Genomic DNA, 20,260 nt, shown 5'->3' with positions numbered 1-20,260 from the left:
ACGGTCGTGGAGCTGGTCAGAAGAAACAAAGAAGCCTGCAGAGCCCAGGCTGAGGGCAGCCACCACATCCCCGAGGCTGAGAGGCAGCTCAAGGGACCCAGTGCTGGTGGCAGGTCAGGACAGGAGAGTGAGGACCACGTCCTGATAGCCCTGGATCCGGAATAAGCAGGGAGAAGGCGATGTCCCTCAAGAACAGCTCGATTCTCCTTGCCCACCTGCACACACACCTGGCCATGCCCATGAGGATGGACAGTCGTATGTGGCCGGCATGCAGCCGATACACAAGCCTCAAACACCCAGAGGTAAGCAGAGCTCAGGTGCTGGCTCTGAGGGACCCCCCGCGGGTCCCCGCTCATCATCCCCCCAGGGAGCTGCCTTTCGTTTCACCAGCTGTTTCCCACGAATGGCCCAGCGTGGGTCATTCCAGAAGAGAAGCAGGCAGAACATTCACCTCCCAAAAGGTACGAGTATACCCAGGCAGGGCGAAGAAGATTTGGTGCCCCAAATAAGCTCTGGTCACTTATAAAAAGCAGGACAATGTTGCCAGGACTTAAGCAAAATGAGAGCCCACTGGACAGGACAACTGGCCAACCCTGATGCCCCTTTAAAGCTCGGCCAGTGGGTCTCTCTCAGTTTCCTACATCTGCTGTAACAAAGTATCACAAATTTGGTGACTTAAAACAACACAAATCTACGGTCTCACAAGGGTCTCACAAGGCTGAAGCCCAGGTGTCGACTGGGCTGGTTCCTGCTGGAAGCTCTAGGGGAGAATCTGTTCCCTTGCCTTTTCCAGCTTCTAGAAGCTGTCTACGTTCCTTGGCTTATAGCCCCTTCTTCCATCTCCAAAGCCCATCACCCCAATCCCTGCTTCCACCATCCCATCATCCCATCACCTCTCCTCTGACTCTCCCAGCCTCTCTTATAAGGACGCCATGATTGTGTCGGGCCCCCCTGGATAACCCAGGATATCTCTCCGTCTCCATTCCTGTGACTTAGTCCCATCTGCGAAGTCCCTCTTGCCATGTAAAGTAACAGACGGACAGGCTCCCCGAGCTAGGGTGTAGACGTCTTTGGGGGACCAGCATACTCCCTTCCAGCTGGAATCCTATCTGCAACAAAACCAAGATCCTCAGTGGCTTTTTTTAAACACGCAAAGCTCATGAGGCAGAAACACGGGCAGGGAGAGTGTGAACTGCGTCTCTTCATTTGCATCACAGTGATAAGCTCATTATCCACCTGCTTCAACAAATCGCACCAAGTGTGGCCACAACAGCCCAACAGCCTTGTTAGGTGAAAACCTCTCACACCTCTCACACCGTAGACCTAGAATCCTTCTCTTTATCACGACTCTATTTAAGATGGCCTGTAAATAAAGGGCCACCCTCTTGAGCACACTCTCTGCCTCCATCAATCTTCTTGGGAAAGCAACACAACAGAAATCAATGAGTACGGATCATTACTTTAAGATTTCTAGCCAAGGCGTCCATAAACACACTGAAAACTTCACTTGCCCCTTTATTTTGCCAAGTAAAATTTTCATATCGCACCCCCAAATCCTCAATGCTGGCAAGGCCTCCCAGGAATAAGGGAAGTAGACACCGCATGCAGGAGAAAGACCAGCGATGAGGACATGGGGAGGCATCCCAGGCAGAAGGCACAGCTCCGGCTAGGGCCTGCAGGGAAATTCGAGGACCGGAGGAAACGTTCTGCAGGGGCTGAAGTCTAGAAGGAGGAGGGTGACAAAGGGTTTGCACTTGATCCTGAAAGCAGTGGTCAGCTGTGCTTCTTGAAAAAATCGCTTGGCTCCAGGGTGAAGAGTAGGTCTGAGCGGGAAGCATGGAAGGGCTGGGATAGGAGGCTGGTATGGATGTCCCGTTGAAGCAGTGGAGATTGGGGGGAAGGGGAGCCCTGGTTGCAGAGGGAGGGAGCCGAGGGAGCATGCATTGGGGCCAGCAGGGTACCATGAGGGGCCACCCCAGACCCCCCAAGCAGCCGTCTGAGGTTGGCAGAAGGGGGCTGTCTGGGACCCATAAAGAGCCCGTGAGTGTTTGGGTCTAGAATGGGATGTGAGGGGTGCGGGGAGCTCAAGGTGTCACCACCACCCATGGTGGGGGTGAAGGAGGCAGGGCAGGAACCGAGCGCCCCGCAGAGGAGCCCCCGGCTCAGACTCAGGTCGGAGACGGTCTCACAGGAGTGCCAAGTGACAAGCTAACCTCTGTCCAGATGGATGCTCTTGGGATGTTTGCAGCTCTGAGCTCTCACCTCCCAAGGTGGCACTGAAAGCCCCACGCTGAGCCTCTGCTTCCTCACCCATCAAACGAGACCACCTGTGCCAAGAAGGTCTCATTGTGAGGGTTTGCAAGACCAGTACTCTCTGGAAGTCCGAAGGTGCTGTGCACAAACAGGGGCTGCTCATCAAATAGTCTGTGCGGCCCCCACATTTCCAGCCCCCCGAGGTCACTGGACCAGACTGCGGCAAGTAAGCTCCAAAAGGCTCGTCCACCGCTCCCACCACCGTGGCACTAGGACGCCCTCCACCTAGGAGCTGGAGGGGCTGCAGGGCCCGGAACCTGAGGCACAGGGGCAGAAGACAGGTCTTCAGTGTAAGGCCCCGAGAGGTCACCTACCCGACCAGCAAGAAATCGGCAAGGCCTCAAACACGCCTGAGGCCTTGGTTAGAGGACCCTCCCGTTCTGAACTGAAATTTCCCCAAACTCAAGGAACTGCATGAGGGAAAAGGAAATCTATAAATTCTTGATTCCATATTAGCTCGGCTCTGTAATTTGGGGTGAGTCACAGCATTTACAAATTAGACGGTTGAAACAGCGCCGAGATGCTCCGACGGAAGCCCCAGATGGCAGCGAGGTCACTCGGGGGCTGCCCCACGACGGCTCCACGGATGCTGAAGGCTGGGCCGAGGGGGACCCGAGCCTGGCGTTCCCGCTCTCCTCGCAAGGAAAGCCCGGCGGGAAGGGGGAGCGGCCGCCCACCTGGACCCGTCCTTCTGGTCTGCACACCCGGGTCTGTTCAATGGAAGATCACTCCGGTCTTGGGGGTGAGGTCACCTCACGGGTCACTTATTGGAGCAGGGGCCACACGTGTCACGGGGTCTGACCGGGTGCAGGAGGGAGAGAGACAAAGCCGGTGGGGAAATCCTCGACTGACTTCAGGGCTGGGGTGGCCGGCAAGAAACTGCACCGGGCACCACGACACGAATCCTCACAGGGAAGGCCAAAAGGCGTTACCACCAAAGCATCGGACGAACGACTCCTGAGCTCCCCGGGATGCCAGCTGCCTGGGCCCCGCTCCAGAACTCACCTCACTGCGGCGCTGTGTGATCGGTCCCTGCTCCACGTCTATTCTACAGATGAAGAAACTGAGGCACGGCACAGCCGCGCAACTCGCCGCCCGCGGGGTGGTGGTGCAGCCAGCAGGGGGCGCACCGTCAGGATTCGAACCCCGGCCGTGTGGCTTCAGAGCCCCCGCTCCTAACCACTGCACCACAGCGCCGCCCACAGGGTGCACTTGTAAAACCGACTGCGAAGCAAAACGGCTCTCCGTCAAAATCCTCAGTGTCTCAGTGACTGGCTCCTCCGAGGGGCTGAGCACAGTGGGGACACTAATGCAGACCCCGCCCTGGGAGGCACGGGACTCCCACATCAGCACTTTCGGTGCCAAGAGTATCCAGGTAGCTCTGCCTTCCCTGGACTGACGCCTGGAAGCTTCCACCCGCCCACCTCTCCTTCATTTCTTTTCTTTCTTTTTTTTTTTTAAAGATTTTATTTATTCACCTGAGACAGAGAGAATGAGAGACAGAGAGCATGAGAGGGGGGAGGGTCAGAGGGAGAAGCAGACTCCCCACCGAGCAGGGAGCCCGATGCGGGACTCGATCCAGGGACTCCAGGATCATGACCTGAGCCGAAGGCAGTCGCTTAACCAACTGAGCCACCCAGGCGCCCTCTCCTTCATTTCTGATGGCTCCCCCTGCCCACCCAGGCTCCCACAGGCACATCCCCCAATAAAATCCACACATACTTAATCCTGCCTTGGCATCTCCTTCTCAGAGGACACCTAACACAGCTCCTTAGAAGAAAGAAAATGGAAAAAAATCACAGAAAACAGCTACAACAACATCCAAAGCACCTTTTATAAAGCACAGAACCAAAGACAAGAAATACATGTATGGGTAAGTTCCCAATAAAAGATCTGAGAAAGTATGAGAAACAACAGCAGTCGGCTGTGTGTGCTGTAGGAAGGCGCAAAAGGGGTATTTCAAACTGCCCCCTGGGGGAAGCGGGGACAGACAGTGAGCAGCCCCCGGAGGCCCCTTCTCCCGCCGGCCTCCGACCTCTGGGCCCTGCCCTCCCAGAGCAGCCACTCTCCATCTGACCCTGACCACTGTGACCACGGCCACACTCCAAACACATTCAGTGATGTGTGAATTCAGCCACGGCAAAATCGCCAGGAGGGGTTGCTCTCTCGCAGAGGAGGGGGCACCAAAACATGACCTTCCCCACACACCCTTAGACACCCCCAAGCCCACGCAGATGGGGAAGGAGACAGGAAATGCCCTGCATCCCAGGCCAACCCCATGTCCCCTCACTGTGGCAACGCCTCTGCTACCCCTGCTGGCAGGACATTGTCCCCCCTAGGACAAGGCAGGCCTGGGTCTTTTGCAAGAATAGGGGTACACGCTCGTGGAGTCGTAGAGCCAGGAAGATCTGGATAGTGCTCTGCTGTTTGTCAACTGCTTTCTCTTTCTGCATCAACAGATTTCCATTGTGCTCATTTCACAGACTGGAAGGAGGGGAAACTGAGGCTCAAAGAGGCATGGTGCTCCCAGGGGGCGCCACAGTCACCAAAAGGATGAGTCAGGGCCCATCTCTGCCTCTGGCCCCTTTGTCCTCTCTCTGCTCTCTCAGGGCTCCTGTCTCCCCCCCGCACATCTGCTCTCACCCATCTTCACTAGATCTCCCAACTTGCACCCTGTCCAGGCCCCTCTGCTTCCCTTTTGCTTTCTTCAGGGACCATCTGTCCATCCCTGGGTGGCACAGCCCCGTGGGAGAGCCCAGGAGTCCCACCCAAGGGCCCTGTGAACTCCGGCCATTTCCAACCCACTCTCTGAGCCCCCTCTCTCCTCTGTGGGGGGAGCTGAGCCATGCAGAGGAACATGGAGAAATCAGGCACCCAGCTGGTGCCTAATGCATGGGCATTATCATCTTTCAGCTGGAGCTGTCAGCGACTCCTGGGGGATAAGCGGGCCTCCTGCACGGAGCTGGCCACTCACCATACCCACACATGCTCTGGGCCAGGGCACTCCACTCGCAGCTCTGCAAGGATGCTTTTCCTGCCAATGGTTTGCATCCTGGGGTGGGCAGGGGGCCCACAACTCCCAGGAGGGTTGGTTTGGAAGGTCACAGGGCAGCAGACAGAAGACTGAGAGCCCAACAGCTTCTACTCAAAACACCCTCCGCAAAAATTAAAATGTGTAAGAGGGCTGGCAGAAAGAGAGCCAGGGAGCAAAGCTGGAGGAGCAAATGCAAAATGATCAAACATCGCATACACCGGGAGGCTCCCAACACCTCTGACAGACCCACCCCTGCAGCTATTGGAGACGCCAGGATCACTGCAAAACCGAATTCTCTATCTATTTTCAACCAGACTGAAACACATCTCCAGAGGAAAAAATTTCCAGCAGGCCAAAAACCTTCATTCCTCTACAAGGAATCAAATCAGCAGGCAACAAGACAAAATGAAGACCTCAAAAACTCATCGGAATGCACACTGTCTGTTTCACGTTCAGGTTTGGGAACAGCAGTTCCGCCTAGTCCCATACCCCGGTTAAGGGCGATGGGCCCTGCAGCAATGACAAATGGTTAACGAACGTGAACTCACACAGCCCAACGCTAGGCGAAACAGAAATCAACAACCCTCTTCTCTTGGGTACGTACGGGGTCCCTCACCAGGAACAAGCGCGCTCGGTGAGACCAGCTGAGTCTCGCTGTGCAGGCTGCCCCTCGGGCAGAGTCTCCATCTATCCTGAGCCAGACAGACTCCAGAGCTGAGGAAAAGGCCCCGCTGACTCCTCCATGTCTACTCCGATCCTCCAGCCGGAGCTCCACCCGACTAGGATCTACACGGCAACCTTGAACTTCAGCCCCCACTGCCCCCCTCTGGCACTAACCCCCTGGATGGCCTCTGCCTGTGCCCAGAGGGGCTGATGCTCTGGCCCTCAGCTCTGCTGGCCCTAGAATCCCCCAGGGATCATTTAAAAGCCACTTACTTGGACCCTGCGCTGCAGGTTCCAACTCCCCATTCCCACAGGACTGCGCAGAACCAATCAGAGCAGTATCCAGGCAGCAGGGCAGGCCAAAGTTGAGCCCATGAGGCCCATGATTCCTCTCTGTCATATTCATCTTTGATTCCCAGTGCCTAGCGCATGGTGGGCACCAGCCAATACAAGAGGAGGCAGAGAAAGGCAAGGCAGAAAGAAGGCAAGCAAACAGGCTGCCTGGCTTTGGAGCAGAACATGCCATAAGGCAGAGGCTTCTGGAAGGGGCTGGGACTGAGGGGACTGCCTGCCTCCCCAACAACCATTTCCACTCTCTTCCATGGCAACAAAACTTGGATTTTAAGCTGAACTGCACAGCCTCCCATTTAGCTAGTTGGGGCCATGTAACTAGTGTCTGGCCAAAAAGATAAAGAAACGCAACAGGGACTCCCAGGAAAGATCCTTAAAAGGCAGTTTACTCAGCTTGGGGGCAGGCCCCTTTTGCTCACCTTTCCTCCTTCTGCTGCTTGGAACGCAAACCTGATGGCTGGAGCTCCTGCAACCACCTTGGACCATAAGATGCTTTGCAGGGAAAGCCATGTGTGAAGACAGTAGAGCCAAAAGAGGTAAGAGTGCATCATGGCCAGCCACCCTCCCCCCCCATGAAGCTACCCACCTACGCGCTTCTTTTAAGCGAGAGAAACATTAACTTCTTTCTTGTTAAAGATACTATTACGTTGCCTTTTATGCTTTATGCAGCCAAACTTAGTCCTAACTGATGTTACAGGATAAAGCTACTATTTCATAGAGCAGGTCAGTGCACTTTGCTTTAACATTGTTTTTCCTCTTTCTGGCCTCTCTGACAGTTAACCTCTAAGCCGACAGCCCTGGGCAGCCAAGCTACCAGGTACACCACGGGTAGTCCTTCTACAACGATTATCATCCATGGCTCTGGGGATGCCTCTGAGGATAGAGCATTGAGGTTGACAAGTGACAGCCCTGAGCCACCAGCAGCCCCAGCAATAAAGAAGCCCACGGCCAAGGCAGAGCCCACACAGGCGCCAGAGAAACCACGCCCACCAGGGCCCCGGGGACTTCACCGGTCACTGGTCAGCCTTCACTCTGCCTCTTTGTTATCTCAGAAAGACTAGCATTTTAGCTGCCAGCCCTCGTGAACAAGGTCTACACAGCAGGCAGGCACCTGTTTTGCACGATCAGAGCCAAATACTGATCCCTGGTCCTCCCCTGTGGAAAGGTGAGCACAGCCCCTAGGGGCATCTGCCACCGCCACATCCATTCCCATATTCAGAATCACAAAGGGCAAGCTCCATCCAGTCTCCCCCAACCCCTGCTCAAAAGCCTGCAATGGTCCCACTGCCCTAGGGCACAGTCCGAGCTCCTTAACTCTGTTTCTGGGGCTGCAGGGGTCTGACCAGCTGCCTGTTCCACTCACCTCTGCCCGAGTCTCTCTGATCCAGAATTGTCTTTCCTCGAATTTACAGACCAGTTATCAAAAGCCCTGCACTCTCCGCCTTGTCCCGGCACGTGGGCAGCTCTCTCTGCCTGGAAGCCACCCCCATCTCTCCTCCTCCTGGACCAGTGTTCTCCTGTCAGCCTCAGCGAATAATCACATCTTCCTGGAAACTTCCGCTTGCCTTTGGCTCCAGCCCACCACGGGCCGCCCCTGGTTGGGCCCCAGCATCATATACCCCAGACTGTGGGCTCCGTGGGGGGCAGGAACTGTGTCTGTCCCTATTCCCCCTTCCACACAGAGCCGAACTGGCACACGGCACAGAGGACAGGGCGTGACCCTGCAGCCTGTCAGACCCCACCACCGGCCCTGACTGCAGACCAGTAAGCTGTGGGCTCACAGACGTGACTTCCAACGGTAAGATCGGTAAGCGCACCTGCCGGTCTCACCTCACAGACCCGCTCTCTGCCACCGAGGGGGCTTCCTGCTCTTACAGTGGCCAGCCGGAGGCAGGGAGGCAGGGTCTCCCCACGCCCAGCCCCGCAAGAAGGTCAGCCTCCTGCCCAAATGTGGTCACGGCTCATCCCCACGCCCGGCAAGGCTCACGGGGCTCCACACACTGGACGACACCTCCATGCCGTGGCCCAGCCCAGCCCAGCCTGGGGCCGAGAAGTTCCTGAGGGGCCGCAGAAACCCCTCCAGTTTATGTTTATGGGATCTCGGGGGTATGGTTTATTCATGCGCGGAGTAAAATCCTCTGTGCCAGCAAGTGCCACAAACAAGTCTTTGCCAGTGTCACTGTGAGTCAAGCCCAAAGCCCTCACAGGAGAGGCCTCCGGGGCATGGAGACGCAGGAAGTACCCAGCAGGTCCTGCCTGCAGAGTGTGCTGAGGGGCTCGCTTCTCCCTGATGGGCCCCTGCCCGGATGCTCTGTAGGATGGCAGGAGGATAGGGGACATTCAGGGACCACCCCAGAACCGACAGCTGGAAGGCAATAAGGACAGAGGGGAGAGGCCCACGGGGCAGCCGTAAAGGCCCCTTGGGACACTCCCCCTTGATCAGCAGCCCCCCAGCGCTCTGGTCACGGGAGCAGCTCCCTCTCATGCCTACCCCGTGGCCAGCAAGCACAGGGCCTCAGAGTTTTAAGGATCTGTCCCACCCTTTTACCCCTCCTGCTCTCCCCGCCTTGGTTGCTCCCCTCCCTTCCCACAGACGCCTCCCCAGAAGCAGAGACACTGACTGACTGGGCCTCTCCTTCCTGGAACCTGACAGCACCGAATTGGAGGAGGAGGGCTGGATTTGGCTGATGCTGTGTTTAAAGGGGCTTCACCAGCAGCCTTGCCCAGAGCCAGACCGAGGATGGGGTAGGGAGTCACCTCTCCGCCTGCTGCGGAAGCTGTCCGGGGCATCCTCTCCATTGGGGCTGAGGCTCACCCACCGGGACCTTTCTTTCCTCGAACATCTGTGCATTTTAATATAACTTCCCAAAATATTACTCTGCAATTATTTCCAGAGACTTAAATGGGATCCCCAAATACATACAATTAAGACTAAAATTGTAATTTTAAATTAACTGTTATTTGAATAAACATAAAGCTTTCCCATCTCCAAGCCAAATGCAGACAACAACATCCCAATTAACCCTTCGACGCCGCCCAACTCCTGGAAACAACCCCTCTGGAACCCTCATAGAGTCAAGCCGCTCCTAAAACAGGTGGACCCCCTGCATAAGCTCTAGAAACATTCTTTCAGCTCTGCAAAATGAGAGTGTTTCTCCAGCCGCCTACTAAAGGAGCAGCACCACCCTGTTGAAAGTGTGGCAATGGCTTGAACCCAAGGCTGCAGCACCAGGTATCAGTGGGCAGGGGACAAGGACACACGATCACCCCTCGTCCATCCTGCTTTCCTGGGTGGAGGCAGGAGACTCCCTCTGACTCACAGTGCCCTTTAGTTCTCTGTCCTCATTGTCACCTCCCGTTTGCCGCCCCCCTTCGAAAGTCCAGGAGTTCCAGAGTGACCAACTTGGGGCTGTCTGTCCTGGGAGGCCACCAGCTGTGGGAGCACCGGCAGAGGTGGCAAGCATGGCCACATCCACCATTGACAGATGCCCCCTCATCACATCCCCAAGCCAGTTTTCCCAATGTTCTGGCCCACAGGAGACCGGGAGAAAGGTGGGGTGGCAGGGTGGGGGGAGCTTTTATTGGAGGGTTGTGCCTTGTCAGGAGGGGCAGGCGGCTCTGTCTACCTCTGGAGCAGGGGTCCTGGGATGACGGCCCTGCGTCCCCAGTATCTGGGGGGCTGGCACATAGGTCTTATGAAAATCCACAGGCAGGAGGCCATGGCCAGAATTGTCCCCCGCCAAGGGAGGAAGAGGAGGTGCCCTGGGAAGAGCAGCCAACTGCTCATGGGTGGGGGGCACGGCCAGCCCAGGAGGACTGCCCAAGGAGCCGGGGCGGGGGTGGGGGGCACGAATGCAAGGGACAGTTGCAGCAGTCACAGGCACCAGCCCAACGAGGCTTTGTGGGTATGAGTTACAAGTTTCCAGCAGGAGCATCTCGGAGAAACCCACACAAGTGCCCTCAAGAGGACAGTCCAGAGCTCAACATCTGCTGGGCCTGAACATGCCAAACAGCCCCTTTTAGGTCAGACTGCCCAGATACTCCATCTCCCGGGGCCCAACCCTGGCTAGCAGGGACAGAGGCAAGAGAAGAGAGCAGAGGACACACACACACAGCCCTCCTTCCGCTGCTAGCTTCCGAGGACAGTCAGGCTCCAGCCCCGTGGACAAAGCTCCAGATTCACTGATTCCTCGTTTGATGATTGAAATGAGATTCCTGGGACTAAAAGTGACCAGAGGAACATCTTATTGCCTTAGAAAAAACAGAAAGCTCTAGGACTTCCCTGAATGTTGAACAGCGCAGGTTCGGAGGGACAATGGCGGTAAAAATAAAGCTATGTCTCACTCGTTTCTTACACAATGCAGGTGATTCAATGCAGTGGGTACAGTGGCGTCAGGTTCTGATGTCTCAGGTGGACACCAGCATTACCACACTCTGGGTAGGAGACTTGACATACCCTTCTCCAATAAAATTCCCCTGGTATCCTCCAGCTGCAAAACTCCACATGGGCTGTACGCATCTGCACTTTGAAGTGTTCGGCCCAAACCCCTATAAAACCGCAGAAAATGTTGCCCCCGTCCCTACGTGGGGCGGGATGCCCAGGTCTGCCACGGGCACAGATGTGGCCCACCCAGCGCCACAGCGTTGTGGTTGGCCCTACCAGCTTGCCACCAGCCTGGGCCAACCTCACAAGCTTCTGAGGGCAGAAAACAGTCCCCAGACTTGGCCTTCTTGTGGAAACTTCCCCGACAGCAGCAGGGGCCACAATGTTTCACTGCCAGTCCATCTCCACCCTGTATCCCAGGGCACTGAGGCCCCAGAGAGGTGGAGGGACACAGCCTTTGGGCCTCTGCATTGTTAAAAAAGAAAACCACAGGCCTAATATGACATCACTCAGGCCAAGTCACCAAACAGGGGCTTAATATCTAACCCAACTGCAGTTTCTACCTCCCCCAGAAATGGGAGTCTTACCCAGTCCGTGAAGAATGTTCTGATCAGATGCTAGGGTTTTTTGGGGGTTTTTTTTGTTTTTTTAGAGACAGGGAGAGAGAGAAAGAGAGCAGAGGGAGAGGGAGATAGAGAATCTTAAGCAGGCTCCATGCCCAGTGCAGAGCCCAAAGTGGGGCTTGATCGCACGACCCTGAGATCATGACCTGAGCCAAAATCAAGAGCTGGATACTTAACCAACTGAGCCACCCAGGTGCCCTGATGCTAGAAAATTTTTTTTTAAAAAGAACCCATAGGGGCACCTGGGGTGGCTCAGTCAGTTGAGCGTCCAGCTCTTGGTTTTGGCTTGGGTCATGATCTCAGAGTCCTGAGATGGAGCCCTGCATCAGGCTCCATGCTCTGCTGGGAGTCTACTCACTCTCTCTCTGGAATAAATAATAAATAAAAATATTTTTATTTTATTTTATTAAATAAATAAATAAATAAAAAATAAATAAAATCCTTAAAAAAAAAAAAAGAAACCTGTAATAGAAATGAAGAATGCCCTTGAAAATGAATAATACTCATCAGTAGATTCAAGATGGCTGAGGAACAAATCAGTGAGCTTGAAGATAGGTCATTAGAAACTTTCCCAACTGAAATGCAAAGAGAAAAAAAGAATGGGGGTTGGGGGTAGCATCCAAGAATTGTGGGACAATATCAAGATATAACATACATGTAACTGGAAAAAGGAGTCAAAAGAAATAATGGAGAAGGAAAAATATTTGCAGTAATAACGGCCAAAATTTTCCCAAAATTACTAACAGCAAACCACAGATCCAGGAGGCTCAAAAAACACCGAACAGAATAAATACTTAAAAAAAAAAAAAGAAAAGAAAAAAAACAAAACAAAAAAATACCTACGCAAACTGCAAAAAACCAAAGAGAAAGAGAAAATCATAAAAGAAGTCAGAAGGAAGTGGGAAAACATTTTATCTAGAAAGGAACAAAGAAAAGATTAACTGCAGACTTCTCATGAAACCATGTCAGAGTGGATAAAAACACCAGACCAAACAATATGCTGTCTACAAGAAACCCATTTTAAATATAAAGACTCTGTTAGGTTAAAAGTAAAGAAATGGAGAAAGATATACCATGCTAATGCCAATCAAAAAAATCGGGAGTACCGATACTAATTTCAGACACAGCAGACTTTAGAACAAGGAAAATCATCATGGATAGAGACTGGGCAATTACATAATGATATATAATTCTATTCAATTCTTCAGGGATATATTACAATCCTAAAATAAAATAAGATAAAAACAGAGAGGGAGGCAAACCGTAAGAGACTCTTAAGCATAGAGAACAAACTGAGGGTTGCTGGAGGGAAGGTGGGGGGGATGGGCTAGATGGATGATGGGCATTAAGGAGGGTACTTGTTGTGATGAGCACTGGGTGTTATATGTAAGTGATGAATCACTAAATTCTACTCCTAAAACCAATACTACATTATATGTTAACTAACTTGAATATAAATTTTAAAACGGAGATATTACAATCCTAAACAGTTATGCACCTAACAACAGAGTATTAAAATATATGAGGCAAAAACTGATAGAATTGAAAAGAGAGACAAATCTACTATTATAATTGGAGACTTCACCATCCTCTGTCAGTAACTGATATAACAAGCAGGCAGAAAATCAACAAGGATAGTTCACTTGAACAGCACTATCAATCAACTGCATCTAATTGACATTTATAGAATATTCCAACAACAGCAAAATACACATTCTTCTCAAGCTTGCATGGAACATTCACCCAAGTGTCTTAATCCATTGGGCTGCTATAACAAAATACCAAGACTAGGAGGCTTATAAACAACAATCTTTTATTTCTCCCAGTTCTAGGAACTAGAAGTCCAAGATCGGGGAGCCAGCATGGTCAGGGGCAGGTCCCTTTCTGGGGCTCAGACTTCTATCCTCATATGGCAGAGCTCTGTGAGGTCTCTTTCATAAGGGTACTAATACCATCAGGAAGGCTCTGCCTAATCACCTTCCCAAGGTCCCACTTCCGAGTACCATAGCCTTGGGAGGTAGGACGTCAACAAAGTAATTTGCAGGGGGCTGGGGGAGGGGGGAATACAAACATTATGATCATAGCAGTGAAACAGACCACATTTGGGGCCAAAAACACACCTTAATAAGTTTTTTTTAATAGAAATCATACAAAGTATTTTCTTAGACTAAACTGGAATTAAACCAAAAATCAATTAACAAGAAGATAGATGAAATCCCCAAATAACCCAAAATCTAACAACACAATTCTAAATAACACAAGGGTAAATGAGGAAATATCAACAAATTTTTAGAATTTTTTTGAACTAAATAAAAATACCATTGGTCAAAATTTGTAGAATGTAGCAAAAGCAGTGTTTAGAGAAATATGTATCGCATTAAACGTATCTGTTAGAAAAGAAGATTTAAAATCAATAACCTAAGCTTCTACCTTAGGAAACAAGATGAAGAACAATTTGAAGCCTAAATTAAGCACAAGAAATATAGCAAAAGAGCATAAATCAATGAAATTGAAAATAGGAAAATGATAGAAAAAAATCAACACACCAAAAATCTGGGGGTTTTTTTGACCAAGCTAAAGAAGAAAAAGGAGAGAAGACACAGATTACTAATACCAGAAATGAAAGAAATACTGATCCCATGGACATTAAAGGCATAATGAAAGAATACTACAGAGAACTCTATGCCCCCAAATTTGATAATTTAGATAAAATGTACCAATTTCTTAAAAGATATACACTACCAAACTCAAATAACGAGAAAGACAAAGCGAACGGTTATCTGTATTAAAGAAATTAAATCAATAATTAATAACCTTCCCCAAAAAATCACTAGGCCCAGATGACTTCTCTCATGAATTCTATCAAATGTTTAAGGAAGATAGGATATCAATTCTCATATAATCTATTTCAGAAATTAGAAAAGGAAGGAATGGGGCGCCTGGGTAGCTCAGTCAGTAAGTGTTCAACTCTTTGTTCTGGCTCAGGTCATGATCCCAGGGTTGTAAGATCAAGCCCTGTGTCAGGCTGTTTGCTCTGCGGGGAGTCTGCATGAGATTCTCTCCCTCTGCCCCCCATCCCCCCAAACTTGCATGCACATATGCGTGCTCGCTCGCTCTCTCTCTAAAAAAAAAGAAAAGAAAGGAACACTTTCTGAATTATTTTATGAAGCCAGTATGACCCTAACATCAAAACCAGATAATTATAAGAAAACTACAGACGAGTATCTCTCATGAACACCCTTAAAAATCCTCAACAAAATATTAGCAAATAGAATCCAACAATGTATGAGAAGAATTATACACCAAAACCAAGTGACATGTCTTCCAGTGACGCCATGTTGCTTCAGCATGAGAAAAGCAATTAATGTAAGCCATCATACACAAGACTAAAGAAGAAAAATATATGATCATATTAATTGATGCAGAAAAAGCATTTGACAAAATCCAACACCAATTCCTGATTAAAAAAAAAAAAACACTCACTAAATTAATAATAGAGGAAAATATCCTTAGCTTCACAAAGGGAAATGCAAATCAAAACCACAATAAGATACCACTTCGCACCCATATGGCTGGCCATAACTTTAAAAAAAAAAGAGAAGAGCAAATGTTGGTAAGGATAAGGAAAACCAGAACCCTTATATACTGCTGGTGAGAATGTAAAACAATACAGTAGTTGTGGAAAACAGTTTGGTGGTTCCTCAAAAATTACCATATCATCCAGCAATTCCACTCCTAGGTATATATACAAAAGAACAGGAAACATGTATTCAGACAAATACCTGTCACACGCATTCATAACAGCATTATTCACAATAGCCAAAAAGTCAAAACAACCCAAATGTCCATCGACGGATGAATGGATAAACACAATGTGGTATAGAAATATATGATGGAACAGTATCAGTATTCCATCAATAGTATCAATAGTTTCAGTCTTAAAAAGGAATAAGTTCTTCCAATCAAGAAATGGGCAGAAGACATGAACAGACATTTCTGCAAAGAAGACAGACAAATGGCCAACAGACACATGAAAAAGTGCTCAACATCACTTGGCATCAGGGAAATACAAATCAAAACCTCAATGAGATACCACCTCACACCAGTCAGAATGGCTAAAATTAACAAGTCAGGAAACTACAGATGTTGGCAGGGATGCGGAGGAAGGGGAGCCCTCCTACACTGTTGGTGGGAATGCAAGGTGGTGCAGCCGCTCTGGAAAACAGTACGGAGGTTCCTCCAAAAGTTGAAAATATAGCTACCATATGACCCAGCAATTGCATTACTGGGTATTTATGCCAAAGATACAAATGTAGTGATCCAAAGGGGCACATGCACCCCAATATTTACAGCAGCAATGTCCACAATAGCCAAACTATGGAAAGAGCCCAGATGCCCATCAACAGATGAATGGATAAAGAAGATGTGGTATATATATGAAATCTTGCCATTTGCAATGACGTGGATGGAATTAGAGGGTATTATGCCAAGTGAAGTAAGTCAATCAGAGAAAGGCAATTATCATATGATCTCACTGATATGAGGAATTTGAGAAAAAAGATGGAGGATCATAGGGGAAGGGAGGGAACAATGAAACAAGAAGAAACCAGAGAGGGAAACAAACCATAGGAGACTCTTAATCTCAGGAAACAAACTGAGGGTTGCTGGAGTGGAAGGGGGTGGGAGGGATGGGGTGGCTGGGTGATGGACATTGGGAGGGTATGTGCTATGGTGAGTGCTGTGAATTGTGTAAGACTGATGAATCACAGACCTGTACCTCTGAAACAAATAATACATTATATGTTAACAACAACAAAAAAAAAGGAATGAAGTTCTGATACCTGCTACAACTCAGATGAACCTCATAAACATTATGCCAAATCAAAGGCCATTTGGGCTGCTATAACAAAATACCCCAGACTATGTGGGTTATAAACATTTATTTCACACAGTTCTAGAGGCTGTGACACAAAAGATCTCATACTGTATGATTTCTAATTTTATAGGAAACATCCATTATAGAGAAATCCATAGAGACTGAAAATAGGATGATGATTGGTGGGGGGAAGGGTGACAGGGAATGGGGAGAGACTGCTTAATGAGCATGAGTGTTTTCTTCTGGAATGATGAATGTGTCCTGGAACAAGGTAGAAGTATAATGGATGCATGACACTGGGAAGGCATTAAATGTTACTAAATTATACACTTTAAGATGGTTAATGGTTAATTTCATGTTATGGGAATTTAACCCCAATTTTTTAAAAATGCAGATAACATCATATTTAATGGTGAGAACTGGAGACTTCCCCCTAAGATTGAGATCAAGGCAGAGAGAGAGAGAGAGAAACAATATCCAAATGCTGCAGGGCAATTAGGATGATGACAGAAAATCACGTGTTGGATTTGTTAACGCCAGGTGTTGGTGACCTGGACAAGAATTCTTGGTGGGATGAGAGAGGGTGGGAAGCCAACCAGAGTAAACCGAAGAATGCCCAGGCTTACTTCTGGTTTTTAGGAAACAGGGTCACAACCTTTCTGCATCTTGTCTTGAAATTGCTCAAAAACAAAAGAACAGGAAATGAAAATAAACATTATACCTGCAAATTAGAAACCAAATTTTCTCAGATCTAGGGGATGTTTATTACTATCTCCTGGTCTAGTCTATCCTGACTGATACACATTTTATAAGGATTTAACCCAAAATTATGAAATAACTATATTGGTTAAATAGAGCAGCCCTACAGAATGAAAACTATGAGTTAAAATCATCTTTATCACAACAGGAAGTCCAGAAATAACAGCACATATATAATCTTTACAAATACGGAGATAAATCCCAGAAGAAACAGCTAAAAGCTGGAAGTGGTGGTCTATGGGGAACAGGATAGGGCAGGAGTTGCATGGGGAGAGTAGGGTGGAAGCCAAGAGTCTATCATTTTCTTCATAAACCTTACAGAACTCTTGACTTCTCAAAATATGTAGAGGTATTATATTGATAAAATAAAAACAGTATTTGAAAAAGTGAACCAAGGGCTGTGAAGGGGGCTGAGGGCAGGTGGTGTATGTCATGTCACAGCCAGAAAGGACCTGGCCAAGAATGCTGTGTAAGCACGCCTGTGCACAGGGCTGGGTCCTAACTGCCTCAGTTTCCCCAGCACCCAGGACAGGGCCTGGCACAGGGACAAAGGCACCCTGCTACGAAAAGGGCTCATGTGGGATGATTACACAGCTGCTGCTGATGCCCCCATCCCTTGGCAAGAGAAGGCTGGGCTGCTCCTTTGACCAGACCCCATAGGCAGCTGGAAGATGGGCCCTGCCCTAGAAGGGGACCTGTTATGCATTGAATTATGGCCCCCAAGATAATGTTCAAGTCCTAACCCTCAGGACCTGTGTTTGTGACTCTATTTGCAAACAAGGTCTCTCCAGATGATCACGTTAAGGTGAGGTCATTGGAGTGGGCCCTAATCCAGTATGACTGGTGCCCTTATATAAAGGGGAAATTTGGATTCAGAGATAGAGACACAAGCAGCAGGCCACGTGGTTAGAATTACGGTGCCAGAAGCCAAGGAACGCCAGAAACCACCAGCAGATGGAGAGAGGCCTAGAACCAAACCCCCTCACAGTCGCCAGAAGGAGCCATCTCCACTGCCCCCTCGATCTTGGATTTCCAGCCTCCAGAACTGAGAGAGAATAAGCCTCTGTTGTTTAAGACCCCAGTCTGTGGTACTTTGTCACAGCAGCCCTGAGAAGCTAATACAAGCCTGGGAACACACTCCCTAGCAGGTGACACCCCCTCAGGCGCAGCCTTGTCTGAGGCCTCAGTCATAGCCCGGGCGCCAGGCACAATCCACTTGGGTGACGGTGGGGTGGATTTTCCACAGTGGTCTGCAAACCTCAGGCTGCCCTGCCCCACCTGCTGACCCTGGGGAGGGGCACCCCAGGCTGGCCACCTGTGTCAGAACAATGGCCTGGGTGCAGAACAATTTAGGAATTGTTATTGCTAGGTCAGCGGGGCAGACCCTGCCCACATCCTGGGGCCCTGATGGCTGTACTCCGAGGGAGAGACACCCCCCTGGCCCCTCCGCACCCTGACAGGAAGAGGGGGCTGCCTAGGAGGCAACACAGTGCCACTCAGAACACCAGGGCAGCAGAAGGGGACCCAGTGGGTCTGACAGGGGAGATGGACAGGGTCATAGGAAACATAGTCTACTGTGTGGCCACCTGTCCTCTAGGGACATCCTGCACTCCTTCCTGTCTCTCTCCACAAAATGAAGGTAAATTTATGGGGCGCCCGGGTGGCTCAGTCAGTTAAGCGGCTGCCTTCAGCTCAGGTCATGATCCCGGGGTCCTGGGATCGAGCCCCGCATCGAGCCTGCTTCTCCCTCTCCCTCCGCTGCTACCCCTGCTTCTGCTCTCTCGCTCACGATCTCTCTCTCTCAAATACATAAAATCTTTTTAAAAATGTTTAAAAAAAAGTGAAGGTAACTTTGAAAAAAAAAAAGGAAAACAATGAAAAAATTTTAGCGTAGCTGCATTTAAGCTTCTGTTAGAGAGAGAGGTGGGGGCAAGAGGACGCACTGGTGTTCTCCCAGCTCCCATTTAGCACATGAGCCGAGGTGTCTATGACAATGGCATGTGGGGCACAGCACAGCGGTGACAACCACAGGTCCTACTCACTCAGAGTCGCTGGGCCCCAGAGGACTCTCAGCCATCCGCAGGACGGTCCTGGCCTCGGAGGCTGGCGTGCCCACACGGGATTCAGCAATGCGTAAATCTTCTGGAGACTGAAATGAAAGACAGCACAAATAGGGTGTCAGGGGGCTGCAGGCAAGCCGCTCGTTTATGAACACACGGGCGTTCTATCTGAGCGACGGACCACACGTTAAAAAAAGAGAGGCTAACACTGTTGCTGGGAATGCAAGCTGGTGCAGCCGCTCTGGAAAACAGTATGGAGGTTCCTCAAAAGTTGAAAATACGATACCATACGATCCAGCAGTTGCACTACTGGGTATTTACCCCAAAGATACAAGTGTAGGGATCCGAAGGGGTATGTGCACCCCGATGTTTATAGCAGCAATGTCCACAATAGCCAAACTGTGGAAAGAGCCAAGATGTCCATCGACAGATGAATGGATAAAGAAAATGTGGTATATATATACAGTGGAATATTATGCAGCCATCAAAAGGAATGAGATCTTGCCATCTGCAACGATGTGGATGGAACTAGAGGGTGCTTTGCTGAGCGAAATAAGTCAATCAGAGAAAGACATGTATCATATGACCTCACTGATAGGAGGAATTCTTAATCTCAGGAAACAAACTGAGGGTTGCTGGAGTGGGGGGTGGGTTGGGAGGGATGGGGTGGCTGGGTGATAGACACTGGGGAGGGTATGTGCTATGGTGAGCACTGTGAATTGTGCAAGACTGTTGAATCTCAGATCTGTACCTCTGAAACAAATAATGCAATATATGTTAAGAAAAAAAAAAAGAAGATTGGGGTGCCTGGGTGGCTCAGTCGTTAAGCGTCTGCCTTCGGCTCAGGTCATGATCCCAGGGTCCTGGGATCGAGCCCCGCATCGGGCTCCCTGCTCGGCGGGAAGCCTGCTTCTCCCTCTCCCACTCCCCCTGCTTGTGTTTCCTCTCTCACTGTGTTTCTCTCTGTCAAATAAATAAAATCTTTAAAAAAAAAAAAAAAGAAGAAGATAGCAGGAGGGGAAGAATGAAGGGGGGGAAATAGGAGGGGGAGACGAACCATGAGAGATGATGGACTCTGAAAAACAAACTGAGGGTTCTAGAGGGGAGGGGGGTGGGGGGATGGGTTAGCCTGGTGATGGGTATTAAATAGGGCACGTTCTTCATGGAGCACTGGGTGTTATGCACAAACAATGAATC

At 49.9% G+C, this 20,260-nt stretch overlaps 1 long non-coding RNA gene across 1 annotated transcript in view; it reads right to left on the bottom strand.

Annotated features, from left to right (window-relative positions):
• The window catches only part of LOC118022975, a 116,020-nt gene extending 96,878 nt beyond the window's left edge, over positions 1 to 19,142 (bottom strand). The window contains exon 1 of the long non-coding RNA XR_004682610.1: positions 19,046 to 19,142. This is a non-coding gene — a long non-coding RNA (uncharacterized LOC118022975). The remainder of the gene's footprint in view (positions 1 to 19,045) is intronic.
• Between the last annotated feature and the right edge of the window lie 1,118 nt (positions 19,143 to 20,260).

The sequence above is a fragment of the Mirounga leonina genome, unplaced genomic scaffold (genome assembly GCF_011800145.1).
Source record: "Mirounga leonina isolate KUSES-001 unplaced genomic scaffold, KU_Mleo_1.0 Mir_178, whole genome shotgun sequence".
Classification (NCBI taxonomy): Eukaryota; Metazoa; Chordata; class Mammalia; order Carnivora; family Phocidae; genus Mirounga; species Mirounga leonina.
This window is presented reverse-complemented; position numbering and strand designations above follow the sequence as displayed.